The sequence below is a fragment of the Halichondria panicea genome, chromosome 6, assembly GCF_963675165.1.
Source record: "Halichondria panicea chromosome 6, odHalPani1.1, whole genome shotgun sequence".
Taxonomy (NCBI): Eukaryota; Metazoa; Porifera; class Demospongiae; order Suberitida; family Halichondriidae; genus Halichondria; species Halichondria panicea.
This window is the reverse complement of record NC_087382.1, coordinates 6,829,122-6,843,700: the sequence shown is the minus strand read 5'-3', so window position 1 is coordinate 6,843,700 and position 14,579 is coordinate 6,829,122. Positions and strand designations below refer to the sequence as shown.

The 14,579-nt window shown below is 41.5% G+C and overlaps 1 pseudogene; it reads left to right on the top strand.

Moving 5' to 3' along the window:
* The first annotated feature begins 9,304 nt into the window (after window positions 1-9,304).
* On the top strand, window positions 9,305-12,605 carry LOC135337298 (uncharacterized; annotated as a pseudogene).
* The last annotated feature ends 1,974 nt before the right edge of the window (window positions 12,606-14,579 follow it).

Below are 14,579 nucleotides of genomic sequence, written 5' to 3'. Positions count from 1 at the left end.
TTCCCTTCGTTCAGACGATTGCCATCCACACTGTTGCAGGCTGTGAGTTCTTTGTTAACACAGCAGGCTAAGGGTAGCTATTAGAATGCTATCACACGGGCTAGAAACCTTCTTCTCCACTTTCTTCAACCCACTTCCGTTCGTTGTGACGTCATGGTTTTACTGAGCATTATACGATGATATCCGGAGTCCCCAGTTTCTGGGGATTATGTGGCGCATGCGCAAACAGTCGATACCAGGCCCTCTCTTCGAGGAAGAGCGGCCTGGGATCGAGGCTAACCCACAACCTACAAAGCAATCGAATCACAGGGAAACTCAAAGAGTGGGTAATGAAAGAGTGGGTAATGATCGACGAATGGTCGTTGTTAAAAACGATCAATACCAATGCCAAAAGTTTAAGCTTTCTCACTCTTGCACTGCCACGTAGAGCAGCAACACTCGGTGAACAAGTTTTGCTACGAACTCTTCTGAAAAGGTAAGCAAAGCTAGGCATAACTCGAGAACGAAGCCAAGAAGCCCTAGCATATCTCATGTACCACTAAAAACTCAGCATGCCCTCCAGTCTGTTATATTGATACATCACTACATTCCTGCATATCACTCTTCTGTTCTTTATAATCATGTCACCAGCCGAGGAAAGTGCTCTAGTTCGTCTGTTTGTTTGTCTGTCTGTCTGCCACCTGGATGCCATGGTAGATAGCCACAAAACAATAAGTTACTGGTTGTATTACCTGGACTCTGGAAAAAAGGCGATAAGTGCTGAGTGTTGGTGCACAGTCTTGGACCAGAGAAGTGGCTAAACCGGAGCCTGGACAGGTAGCACACAATAGCTGTTTATACCTGAAAAGTGGATTCAACAACATCCTCCGGCAGCAATGGAGAACATAATGGCCTCGGCTAGGTGATAGGTGGAGGATCGTTTCAAGCCCAAAGTCGTTCAATAACTTGCAATTAAAAAACAAAGTTTATATGAAAATGTGCCTAACTATTTATTGTAAAGCCAGAATTCATAATTATTGAGTACATGTACATGGCAGGAGGAGTAAAATAAACAAGTTCGAAAACTGTTCAGAGTCATACAGTTGATAGTAGTATAAAAACACTGTCCACGGTCAGTTATTCGATAATCAATCTAATACTAGGGTGACGCAAGCATCTGCTGAAAGATATTGTGCAAATGACACCGTGGCAGATAGTATCTTTCTCTGGGTCTTGCAAGCCTCTTTTTTAGCTGTTTCTGAGGATCCTTCTTATCGCTAGTTTTGACGATATTCATATCTTTATCTAGCTAAAGTTATTGACTCACGTAGAAGGATCACGAGTCATTAACGGTCCATGCCGGCCTGCCGGTCCACGGTAGACATACATACATACATAGACCCGGACCACGTGCATGACTAGCTTCGCATAGTCTTTTGTACATTGCCACACTGTACCATTGTAACATGTAAAATAAGGTGTACATTGAGGTTCTGTTAAATGTATACTTAACCGTCGAACCGCTAACCGCTGAAAGTCCTATCGTAGAAGCGCCCACTATAGCGCATGCGTATAATCGGGTAAAGGTCAAAAGGTCAACAGGATACATTGAGAAGCTAGATCTAGCTAGCTAGCTAGAGAGCTAGAGATATAGCTAGCACTTATCTAGAGTGCTAGCTCAGAAACAATGACTTTAGCTAGATCTATATAGTTGTACAAGTTTGTTGGATCTATTCTAGAACTGACATCAAGCGTTCAAGATGACACACCAGAACACATGGTACTTCCAGCCCTTTTCCTCTTGACAGTTGTGGCAGAGTGTCTTCTTTATCATCATTCCTGAAGGCTGTGCATTTCTTTTTAGTCTGTGGATGAAACAGAGGATGACCAAGTAAACCAGGACTCCTCAGACTCGACAGCATGGGGGATCCCTCATGGGGGATCCCTTCCTGATGAAGACTCTGAAGATCAAGATGAGGAAGACTGAGCTCACAAATTATTATGCTATATATTGCTTTTTATCTTGCATACATGTATCCTTTCAAGTCTGTTATCTGTGCAGAGGCGGATCTAGACATTAGAAAAGGGTCCGAAGGGTGAAGTTGAATTAAGCTGCACGCAGAATTGGACCACGCCCACTTCCGGTGTGACCTCCGCCCATTTCCGGTGTCGTTTCCTGTCACCTGAGTGCTAGGCCAAGGGCTAGGGGCGCCTAGGGCCTAGGGAGGTCTGTAGTAGATGTAAGATTATGTCTAGCTATTATTATAATAGCTATGGCTCCAGTGCAGTGATAGTAAGATCAAGAAGTTAAGTAAGTGTGTGAGTGAGTAAATGAGTAATTTTTATACAAGAGCTTAGAGTATTTAATAATTGATTGTAAAACACATAATATAAAGACATTCAATCATCAGGTAGCATAAAAGGGAGTTTCATTCTCCTTGGGTGTAGCTGGCTGTATGATACTACTAGTTTTTTCATATTTTCTGCAGACAAAAGCTGGTTGCATCGGTCACGATTAATTTTCATTAAAGCAAGTGAACCCAATCTCGATTCCGACATGGTAGCACGTCGGGCTGTCTTGATAAGTTTTAGTTGGCTGAAACTCCTCTCGCTCTCACAAGATGTAATAGGAAGTGTCAGAGCCAATGTCAACAGAAGATTCACATTTGGATATGTCATCACATGGCACTCTCTCAAGGCAGCTCCTAACGTGTCTGGAACATTTGTCGGTGGACTGTCTTTCCACTGCCGCACCCATGAGTCGTATTCAATATTGAACATCACAGCATGGGGCAGATCACCTTTGAAAATCTCAACTGCCTTTGCCAGATCGTCAGGAACCATGACATCATCACTGACCTTGAGACACTCGGTTGGTAGAAGATGGAGAAGGCCGATGGTGATACTTCGTGACGGGTTGTTAACAAATCTTTCCTCCAATTCAGTTTGTACATGAGACAGAAACTCATTATACAGTGTGATCCTGTAGTATTCTTCTGGATCACTTGAGGGTGGATTGCTGCGATGCATCTGCCTCCCAGATAGCCTTGGTGTCGTCAGCTGAAATTGCTCACCATGGAGCTGTTTCCCAATTTTTGCTGCTTCAGTGAATTGCTTTTTCAATTCTATTGCAGATCTACTCCTGATAGCTTCCAGCGTTGAAACCACTCTGTTCAGCAGCTTGTAAGCTGACATGACATCAATGGCTCTCGATTGTAGCTTGATTGTTGGTTCTCTAAGCAGTTGAAACACCTGAAGCAAAATTTGGAGCGATATCAAGAACAACGGTGACTGTAGCTGGAAGAGAAAACCATTTGCCTTGGATATTGTTTCTCCGTCCCAATTCCAATCTGTTCCAAAGTCTGGGTGCAATTCTGGGTGGACCATAGCTTCCAAACAGAGATGCAGAGCAGGAAGGAGTTCAAGAAAAACTGTGTAGGAATTGATCCTCTCAACCCAGCGTGTTCGGCATGAATCCTTCAGTTTCTTGGCTTTGGATGTGGAGTCACAAGCTTCAATCGAACTATCGAGTAGTCTCTGTCTCTTCGCTGAGTAGCTGAAAAACCTGGATATTTCACCTATATAGGACTCTGCATTCTTGAAGGCTTGGATTCGACATGCGGAAACAATTGCTAGATTGAGGCAATGAGCTGCGCAATGGTAGTACATTGCCTTAGGAGCATCTTCTTGAACGATGGCCTTCACACCAGATCTAGCACCACTCATATTCGAAGCCCCATCGTAACATTGACCGCGCATGTCAGCAGGAGAGATGTCATGAGCCTTTAGCCAGCTGATAATGGCTTCCCCCAACACCCTCCCAGTTATTCTCTGAACCTCAAGGAAGTCCACGAACACTTCTCGTACCTCCTCGTTGAGAACATATCGGAAAACAAGGGAGAGCTCCTCGTAGTTGGCAGCATCAGTGGTTTCGTCAGCAATAATGGAGTAGTACTTCGCACTTCACCTCAGCTATGATGTCATTTCGAATACTACGGCCAACTACGGCCAACTACAGTCAATAGCTCGTTTTGGATGGTCTTTGAAGTGTAACGTGCATTTTTTGGAGCTGTTGCCAAATAGCCAGACAAAATGGTATCAGTTTCTGCTCTAAAACGAACCAGCTGGATAAAGTTGCCCTCGTTTGACCCCTCTATTGACTGCCAATCAATTCTGTCGTCTCTGTGACCACGTAAAGGTAGTCCCTGCTTGCCGCACAGGATAACAATTCGCAACAAGGACTCTATTACCTTTTGATTCTTCTCCATTGTCTGTGCAATTTCACTGTTCATAACAGCATCTACAGCCTGAGATGGCGACTCATATCGCACCAAAAACTCTGTCATTATGGCCATCGCACTGCGGTGGTACCCAGTCTTGCAATGAACCGTTGCTGTATATGCCGTCTTTGTCCAATATCGAAATGGAGTCAAAACAAATCTACCAAGCGTTTGACCACCAACCTGATATGGTGAGAAAAGTACACAGGCACGACAATACACTCCATCAGAACATTGACTGTAATGCATCCACGGGTATGATCTCAGCCATTCTGGTTTGAACCGACGGAAATTGCTTGAAGGACATGGTCTGGTGCGTGGATAGCTCTCTGGATCAGTATTGGGATTGGTAGTCAAGATTCGATACTTGTGATCTCTTGTTAAACTCTTAATATCTACCCCTGAGTTAAGGAGTTTCCCAATGTCACAATCATCACTTGAGGTAGCACCACCTAAGCCACACCGGATAACGCAGTCACCCTCCTCCATCTCAAGTTCACTGTCTGAATCTTCAGTGTCACTGGGGACGTCAGTAGGGGGAGATGAAGGGGGAGACGAGTCAGCGGGGCTGACAATAGCATCCTGTGACTCTGAACCTACAATTGAAGTTGTTTTTATTTATAAGTTTTGTTGTTTATTTATCATAATTTATATGATTTGGATTTTTATTTATGTGAAACCGTACCTGCTTTACTCTTTTTGAAGAATGTTGAAATTGGCACTTGACTTGGTCTCTTTCTGTTACTCATTGTTGTTTAATAAGTAATCTGGTTGAACAAAATTACCACAAAATCAAAGCTGCATGACCACTGGACACATGGATGTGGGTTTATCCCCATCTTGTATCCAATTAATTACTGCTTACTATGCAGTTTTTGCAACGCGATCAGTTGAGAAAGAGTAAAGAAGCTGCCACTGCTTTTAGCTAAGTTCTGTTCCTTCTAGAGTGGACTACATGCAGGTATTGACATTACTACATAAGTAGAATAGGTAAAACATGACTGTAAATGACTGTAGATAGCTAAAAATCAATTTTAATATTTTGAGCAAAAGGGGGGTTCCTCTTTGCTCCCTTGGATCTCCCCCTGGATCCGCCTCTGCTGTGTTGTTGAATACCGAATACCGAGTGTTAATTGAGTTAGGTGGGCGCTTGCACGGTTCAGTAGCCACATAATCAAATATCCGCCCACCCCTTGTTTAGCCTAAATGTAACTATCAAAACATAATTATGGGCGGTTCGACGGTTAAGTACGGTACTATAATATTTTGCGGCAAAGTTCGATGCTAATACGATAAAGACAGGTTGGAATCTGAGGGGGAGGGAGAAGAAGGTGGAGATGGGAAGATGGAAGATGGATCAACTTAAGGAGAGGAGGAAAGAGGTCCATTGTTATCAAATACTTCTTAAAACTTTGCCCACATTTATTCTATCTACTATTATAGTGTACCCAATACGGCAGCATCTACTCTCCAACACCTTAGCTTAGTACTAGAATCTATCTAGTCGAGTCGAAGTCTGTGTTTGAGAAACCAACGATCGTGTTTCAAGCTGTCTGCTACCTCAGAAGGTGAAGGTGTGTGTGGTGTGGGGATATCCAAATGTGCCACAATTATTTAGATCGATGTCCAGCTGGCACGCACTGTCTATATATCTATATAATATACTGCTGCAGCTACATCATCCAAAAAAGCCTTAGAGTCCCAGTCCCAGAAAGTGCGTTTGAATCGTTGAACCTTCAGGGAATTTACTATGGGTACATGCATGTTGTACAGACCACACCTTGCACAAAAGTACACCTTGCACAAAAGTACTGTACGTGTTTGGGTTCGAACGAATTGTGCCTGAGCAATCAAGGATCGTCTAAATCAAATCTGCGCGGCACGAGTGCTAGTAAAGACGGCAGTGCTAATAAAGACGGTAAAGACGGCAAAGGAGGAAGGATGGCAGGATTTATAGAGTAAACCTTTAAAAGAGATGGCAGAGTCTCAAAGCTCAAAGAGTTGACACTCTGGTACAAAAAGATGATTTCCCGGAATACTGTACCATGTGGGATGCGGATGCATGACAGACGCTTTCTGCCAAAGGGTGCAAAACAACTTCTACATTATCTCGAGCAGCCCTAAGAATTTTCTGAGCGCTTGCTAACCATGGTATGCAGCTGTAGTAAATGCCGCCAGACTACACAATAAGAGAGACTGACTTGCCCTCTCCACTTGTACAAAATTGAGTGCCCAATTATGAAACGCGGCCACTCTAACTGGTCGCACAATGTCATTATGCGGTTCACACTACCACATCACTAACCTAGGTCTGCTGCAAGAAGCCAACATGACACAGGAAGGCAACCAACAAGGCCATTGGAAGACGGACCGATTGGGTCTTCCTGTATATGATGGGTACCTTGGTCACAACTGTACCAGAATGAAGGGACTCGCCAGGCAAAAGCTACGCAAAACGCCAAAAAGAGTGTTGACGGGACACCTACGGCGAGGAGGGCGACATTCCCAAGAAGATCAAAGACACTGCATTCACTCTGACTCCTTTCACTCTGACTCCTCCAAATTTAATTCGATAATCTATAATCTATTGCTGGCATACTGTATCCATAATTTCTAATTGTGTTCTTTCTGTTGTGACCAGACTCATCCACCCATACAATCATAGCTATGTTGAAATTTCTGCCATGAATTTTCCTCGTAGATTATCATCACACATTGCAGTGTTGTAATTTCTTCCTAGTGAAGCCAAGATATTGCACAGTGCGACAAATTGTAGATACATGAACGTAAGTCCCAGTTAAGTAGAACAGTTTTTCTTGAATTTCTTCCAAATACATACTTGGCTTGTTTGATATCATATGTATAACAATAATCATAACTTCTTGGGTCCATGCCTGTACTTAGTTGGTTCATAGATTCACGATAGTCACTCTCTGCTCCTGATATTCTTCTTCCGTAAGGGCACCTATCTCTTTTAAATGCACAAGATCGCAGAGTTGCTCCATGTATTTGCCACGCAGTGTAACGGATTTAGTTGGAGAATTATGGTTTATTTCTTTAGGCAGAGGTGAAAGCAATAGATCCTGCCAGTACAGTAAATGCATCCGACATACTTGACCCTCTAACTCTGGACATTCCGGTGCCGGGGGAGGTTCATCCATGCTGTCGTGGCCTCCACCTACTAGTATATCTGCCCACATAGCATATTGAACACCGGAATAGAAAGAGCCATGCTTCGTACGAAGCTTAACTTTTAAAAGCCGAGCAGTCATCATCAGAATCATCTGCAGGTCTATCGCGCTTCTTTCCAGTTCCAGGACCGATACACCAACTTTCCCTGTCTCTTTAATTAAGTCCAACGCATCCTGATCCACACATTATTGATCCACACCTTTTCTGACTTCTTAAAATAATAGGGAACGTTGTTTTCTTAGATACACTATCTCCAATTTGTGAAACAATAACCTCTCTAAAATCATCTGGTGTCTTGACAGTTTCAGCTTAGGACACAGTACTGCTTAGGACACAGTACATACAACTTTACGTAGAGTTGCTAAGGACAGTAATACACAGTCGTCTTACCGGCTCACAGCTTAGGTAAGTAAAAAAGCAACAATTGACATTCCTTGACATTCCTTACCTTACTCCCTGCACTTCATAATTGTTGAACTCCACCTATCAACTTGTCCTACCATTAGATTTCTGGGTGTTTATCAAGAACCATCTACCATCTATCAAGTGCCACTCACTTCACTGGTATCACTAGTTTGCTCACTTCACTGGTATCACTAGTTTGATTATTTGCGCTGAAATGTATGTATATGAAATGACTATAATATGCTATAATATTTTTGTTTCTGTGAATTATTTGATATTTGATTACGTTGTTACTTAAATTTGTTACTACAATCAATAAGGAGTCTAGAGTGAATTGTATTAGTACAAACTATTTGTCAATTGTCGTAACACAATTTTTGCTTGAGGTCTTCCTAATAGTCAATGTATGACATAGATTCACAGAACATAGCCGAATATTAACGTCATTTGTTGTGCCCGCTGTGTTGGAGCTATGTGCACGCTATAGGTACCAGCATTGAGCACGTGGTATCTTTAATGTATCTTTAATGTGAGAATCAGGTATGTAATTCTCCCAGGTGTGTGATAATTATAGAATAGTGATAATTATAGAATAGAATTTCAGGTGAGATAATAAGCAGTTTTCTATGGGTAGGCTACTCTATCAGCTTTTAGAGGTAAGTTTTTAGCGTGATTATATTGTAATAATATGCAATAATTCATGAATAGTTATGTTGGGAGGGGTGATCAGAAGATAATTTAATTATAAGCATCCAAATCCATCATAAGCCAACTCACAGATTGATGCGGTGGCTAGTGGATTTATTATTGAGTAGTTCAGTTGTAAACACAAACTGTAGTAAAGCCACAATAGCTTAGTCTGAAAGGGGGGATCCATGGCACCCCCCTGCAATCCGCCACTGACAAGGCAAGATGTCCCAAGTCCAGGAACTATACCGTATAGGGTTGGTCTATCGAATCAGTGTCACAAGTACAAGTACAGCATAAATACACACATACTTTAGTATAGTAGCAAGAGTTCAAGAGTTCATAAGAAGAGAAGAGTATCGAACTGCCTATACTGCTACGTAAAAACTGTGCACAAAGTAACATGACTAGCACGCGATTCAACATTGTAAAATTACTAGTAATCTTCCAGTAAATGTTAACCGTGACGTTTTTGGGGGCGTGGGGGATTAGTAGAAACGTAGGATGAAATCATGAATTGCTCGCGTTCAAAGCTGATCGAGCTGCACGATGGAGGATATTACAAATCATATGCTAGGAAAGCGAAGGACAACTGACCTTCAAGTCCAAGAGTGTGAAAAGAGGCCCAGGATTGTTGCTTTTACACTTGCTGAGTTTGAGAAAGCTGGCAAAGAGAAGTATCCTGATCTTATGTTTTCTATTTGCACAAAGGTAGATGGAGCTGGTGCATTAACTTGCTGTAGAAAAGACTTGCAGGCAAATATGACTACCAAGTTCTTCTTTTTAGCAAGGAGAAGGGAAAGATTGGCACTGTTAATGAGTACATGTTATTGTGTGACCAGGTTTCCGTGAAAGGCGGTTACAAGTTCTGTCCAGGGATTAATCCCGACATGTATAAAACCAAGTATCATGATGTTATTCGATACGATCCTAAGAAACTGAGACGTACGGTGCATCCTGTCCAGCGAATCGATTCTGGCAAATGTAAGCTATGGCATAAACTCTTGGAGAAAGATAATATGACTGACGTAATGTGTTCAGGTTGCAAGTGCTTAATTAATGAACTTAATCAGAGATTGAAAAAAGTGCAAAATACTACCTCCGAACAGAAACAACACCATGTGAATGCGTCTTCACGTTTTCCTGAAAAGTACCTGTCCCCGAAAAGCCTGAAGAAGAAGCGGCAGAACATGCAACAGGAGCGCACAGCACTGCTAAAGAACTATACACACACGGAAATAAGCCTTAGTGAAGATCAGCATGACCAAATGTGCGATATTGTGGATAAAGTCTCCAACGCTAAGGAGCTTGAATCCATGTTCACTGATGGCGACAACCATGGAGTTGGACTAGCTCTTCGAGAATTGTGGAAAAGTGACCTTCAAAACGTCAAGAAGGAGTTGGAAGGAGACCAACAAAAAAATGGTATTTTAAGCACTTATATAATTATCAATGCTCATTATAATTATATAATACATGCACCTTGTATAATGCAGTGACCGGCAGTCGAAGAAATCGATGGAGCATTGTAACAATAAGGCTCGCATTAGCTGTTTTCACTAGATCTCCTGCAGCTTATGATGCGTTGAAAAGCTTCGGTCTTCTTCAGCTACCCTCTCGGGCAACACTGCAGTCATATACAGGAGCATTTCGTGATGAAGCAGGTCAGTGTTACAGTACCAACTATCATATAATTATATATACTATACTATTATATAGGAGCCTCACACACAAGACTTGCACAAGAAGCCAAGCGTTTTGAAGAGTTCAAGTTACAGAGCAAGTTACAGAGAGTAGCAGAAAAACTGAAGGTACCGCACGGTGATGGTGTATTGATTTTTGATGAAGTAAAGGTTGTATGCCGGTTGATGTGGAATTCTCGTAGTCATCAGCTAGTCGGACTCGCAATGACTCATGAAGAACTTGCCTCTCTCACTGACGTTTACCAGCTGCTAGATCCAGACTACCGAACAAAGCAAACCGCATACATACTGCAAGTTTTATGGCGTGATTTGACATCACCGTTTGATGTGGTTTGATGTGGTTGGTCCATACTTCACAAGCTCTGGTCCACTTGAAAGCAAATTCATTTTGTCGTGTGTGTTCGAGTCTATTAAGACATTTCATTTGTATGGATTTAATACATATGCCTTAGTATGTGATGCAGCTGCTCCCAATATATCTGTGGTGAAGGCAACGAGTGGAGTAAAGGGCGCATTTGGGACCAATGAGGTAAAGCCAGAATTTAGGAACCCTTTCAACCCAGGAAGAATGATTTATTGGATTATCTGTCCAAGCCATCAGGTATATATAGTGGAAATTTTCTTGTTTCCTGTATAGCTAATTCCAATATTTATATTTCAGCTAAAGAATATTTCAGCTAAAGAACATGATCAATGCCCTCTATTCCTCGCAACGAGGAGGGACGAAGTCATTTGAGATGAATGGCATTAACTTTGGATGGAGAACAATAATTGACATGTTCAAACGTGAAGTTGAAAGACGTAACCTGGGTGCTGCACGAATGGTACCTCGTCTCCGAGAATCTTACGTCCTACGTGACGCATGGACAAAGTTGAACGTAGCTCCTGCTAAAGTGATGCAGGTGTAATATATACGTACATGCATGCATGTATTTACTCACTATATACCACGGAATTGCAGCAGGAGCAGGTTCTAACGGAATTGTTTCATCAAGTTCCACCTCCTGAAGATGCCCAATCAGTTGGGATTACCAGGCTATACTTGGAAGGATGCAATCAGCTTTTTGAGAGAGGACTTGTTTGTTACACCAAGATCAGGGATAACGACAGCGAGGTCCTCAAGAGTATTGATAAAGGCTATCAATTCTTTTTGAAATGGAATGAATACTTGGTGAAAAAATGTAAGTATTATTGTTAACGCTAGTTGGAATTATGACTCACCGAATGTATTATATATAGACGATAAACAATTTCATCCCTGTAATGCCAGACAGAAGTTATTCCTATCATGGCAAAGTAAGTCTATATAATGCGCACTATAATAATTATTATAAATAAACACATGCACTATCTATATACACAACAGCCTGGGACAACCTACGCATTGATGTGTTTGGCTTCAAACTGCTCTGCAACGATTTTTTCATTCGCTACCCTGGATATTATTTGGTTCCGCTAAGAGTCTCTGGAAGTGCTGTGGAAACTTTGTTTTCCCAGTATAAGTATTTAAGCGGAAACAAGCTAGACGCGGTCAATTATACGACTTCTAGAGCCAAGTACCTCTGTAGCAAAGCAGTTTCAGCAAGTCACCACAGTGGAAAATACTATCGAGATATGCCCCTATTCCTTCCTAGCATGCAAATAACTAAGAAACAATATACAGGAGAGAAACAGAACTAATTTTTGTAATGTAATTATTGCATGTGACGTGAAATTTTTTTTTTAATTCAAAAATGACTTTGTGTTCACATGTGATGTCAATAGTTCATCTCTTAAATTTTGGCCAGCAAGAGTCGACTTCCCTTTTAAAGCAGCCAAGTTTTGCTGCGTCGCACTTATATATTCGCCAAGACGAGTATGGCATAGTTTACGACAAAGTTCTTTGTACACCACTTTAATAGCGAGGTCAAACGTTAGTACATCAACAGTACCATCCTTTTCCAACAGACAGTTTGTAACCAAAGATTTAAATTGGCATTGAAACTTTTGAGTAGCCTCTACTTGCTTCACGGCAACATCGATCATGTCGGGACCATACTTTCTTAAAGTAGATTCGTTTGCATTTTCCATGACACAACTATCAATTCCCCTTAGGACTGTCAAAAAATCCTTGGAAGGGAAGTACATGTGTCCTCGATCACGATACTTTAGTTCTCCAGGAATGTGATCCTTGTCTGTACACTGAATACATCTCAGCACTTCTATTTCCTGGTTTATAGTTTCTCTCTGATCGTTTTTACACGATTGACGTTTATTGTATCGAGCATGTAGCATGCTTGCGAGAGCTGCTCCACAGAAACGGTAATAAACAGAGTCTACATCCCCTTTTAATATGCCACTGCTTGTTTCCATCAATAATGACTGCTGAACTTGTGACACACGCTTGAGAAGGTAATTGTACACAGCACTGCAAACTGATATCATCACAGCATCCCTAGTATCCCTAGTATGTATCCCTAGTATGCTTGTCGGCACAGCTTCCATCACAATATCCAATCCATCGCTGCTGGAAGTGGGCAAGCTCCACTTTCTTTTTGGAATCAATACCTACATCAGACAAGTTTTTTCCGGGAGGCAGTAGAAAAACACTACAACATTGATGCCACTCCAATTGGAATTTCATGTACTTGTCTTTACCCTTGTCACAGTTTTTGTAGAGTAAACCAAACAAACTTGCAAGTGTGCGCAACAATTCACTGACCAAAGTCTCAGAGATTTGCAGACATTTCCAAAACTCCTGCCTAGCAACGCTCTCAACTAAGTGTTTTTCACCGGAAACTGTGTCTTTCACGTAGGAAAGAAGGTCACGAATGTCGACATTACATATAGAGAGTATGACTTGAGCCTTTTCTTCCTTGTTCAACAATCGACGTTTCCTTTTCACAGCAGATCCAGAGGCAGCAGCACCACCCTTGCCTCGACCTCGCTTACGCCCAGCTTTACCACCTGGAACTTGACAGAGGAAAATATATAATTACGTGAAGCATAGATGCGTAAAGCAACTAGCTAGCATTTGTAATCTGTGTACTATTTTCGTGTAATGGTAACCCTATATAAGGAGAGAGCAACCAGTAGAGATGTAGCTAGCTATCAATATGTATGTACACATGTAGCAGTCTAATATGCATGGTAAATAAGAATTTTATTTTTAATTTTTTACCTGGAACTTGACTGCAGCTCTCTTCAGCTTCAACCTCAACCTCAACATCTTCACAATCATCATCTAAGTAGAGAGAAAAAGAGTCCAGTTGATCCTCCATTACTCGTACTCGATACTCGTACTAGCACTCTAGATGGGCGGCCCTACTAGCACTCATGATTGCATTGCGTAATGAGGCGCAAGCTCGTGTGCAACGTCATCAATTGCGATTATCTCACGTGCATCTAACAGGATGTCACGTTACTTTGTGCACAGTTTTTACGTAGCAGTATAGGCAGTTCGATACTCTTCTCTTCTTATGAACTCTTGATAGTAGTATATAATAGTAATAAACAAAAAGATCTAGCAAATAATAATTATGTAGTAAGCTTAGACATGTTAAGTTTAGTCAAGCTCAAAATGTGCTTGGTATGTATGCTTGGTATGTATCTGTGATGTTGGGGGTCGATTTTTTTGCAATAACATTCACTCTTCGAAAACAGTGTAGCCCACACCCGTTTGTGCCTCAATGGAAGTGGGCCTGGTATCGACTGCTTGCGCATGCACTAATATCCCTGGGGGCTTTGGATAACATCGTTTATGCTCAGTAAAACTATGACGTCACAACGAAAGGATGAAGGAAGTACGTAGATAGAAAGTTCGATTGAAGGTTTCTAGCCCGCATTCTCTGATAGCTACCCTTAGCCTGCTATGTTAACAAAAGACTCACAGAGTGTGGATGACGATCGTCTGAAAGGAGCCTATATGGACAGGCCACGCCCATTTAACACTACTATACTGATTCTATCAGAAGAAAATAGAGTACTGTCTCTAGCTAGCTAGCTATATAGACTTTTTTTCTCTGATGTATCCACGGGACCGCTTTTTGCAGTTTTCTTACTAAAAGTGGTCATCACCATTTATGGGCATAATTGAACTTCATTTTGGATCATAGTATGTTGCAAGTAATACAGACTTTGACCCCGGTAGCGAAATGTACATTGAACATACACATTGTCATTAACATACAGTTGGATTTTTTGGTTAAATTGTCATATTTGGTAACAGTTGACGTCATTTTTAAATATCAGTTTTTGCTGTGTATTATCATTCGACATGCATGACATAATGTAATATGATATAATATAATACATGACGTGCTTCGTGTATATATATATATATGCAGGCCATGCA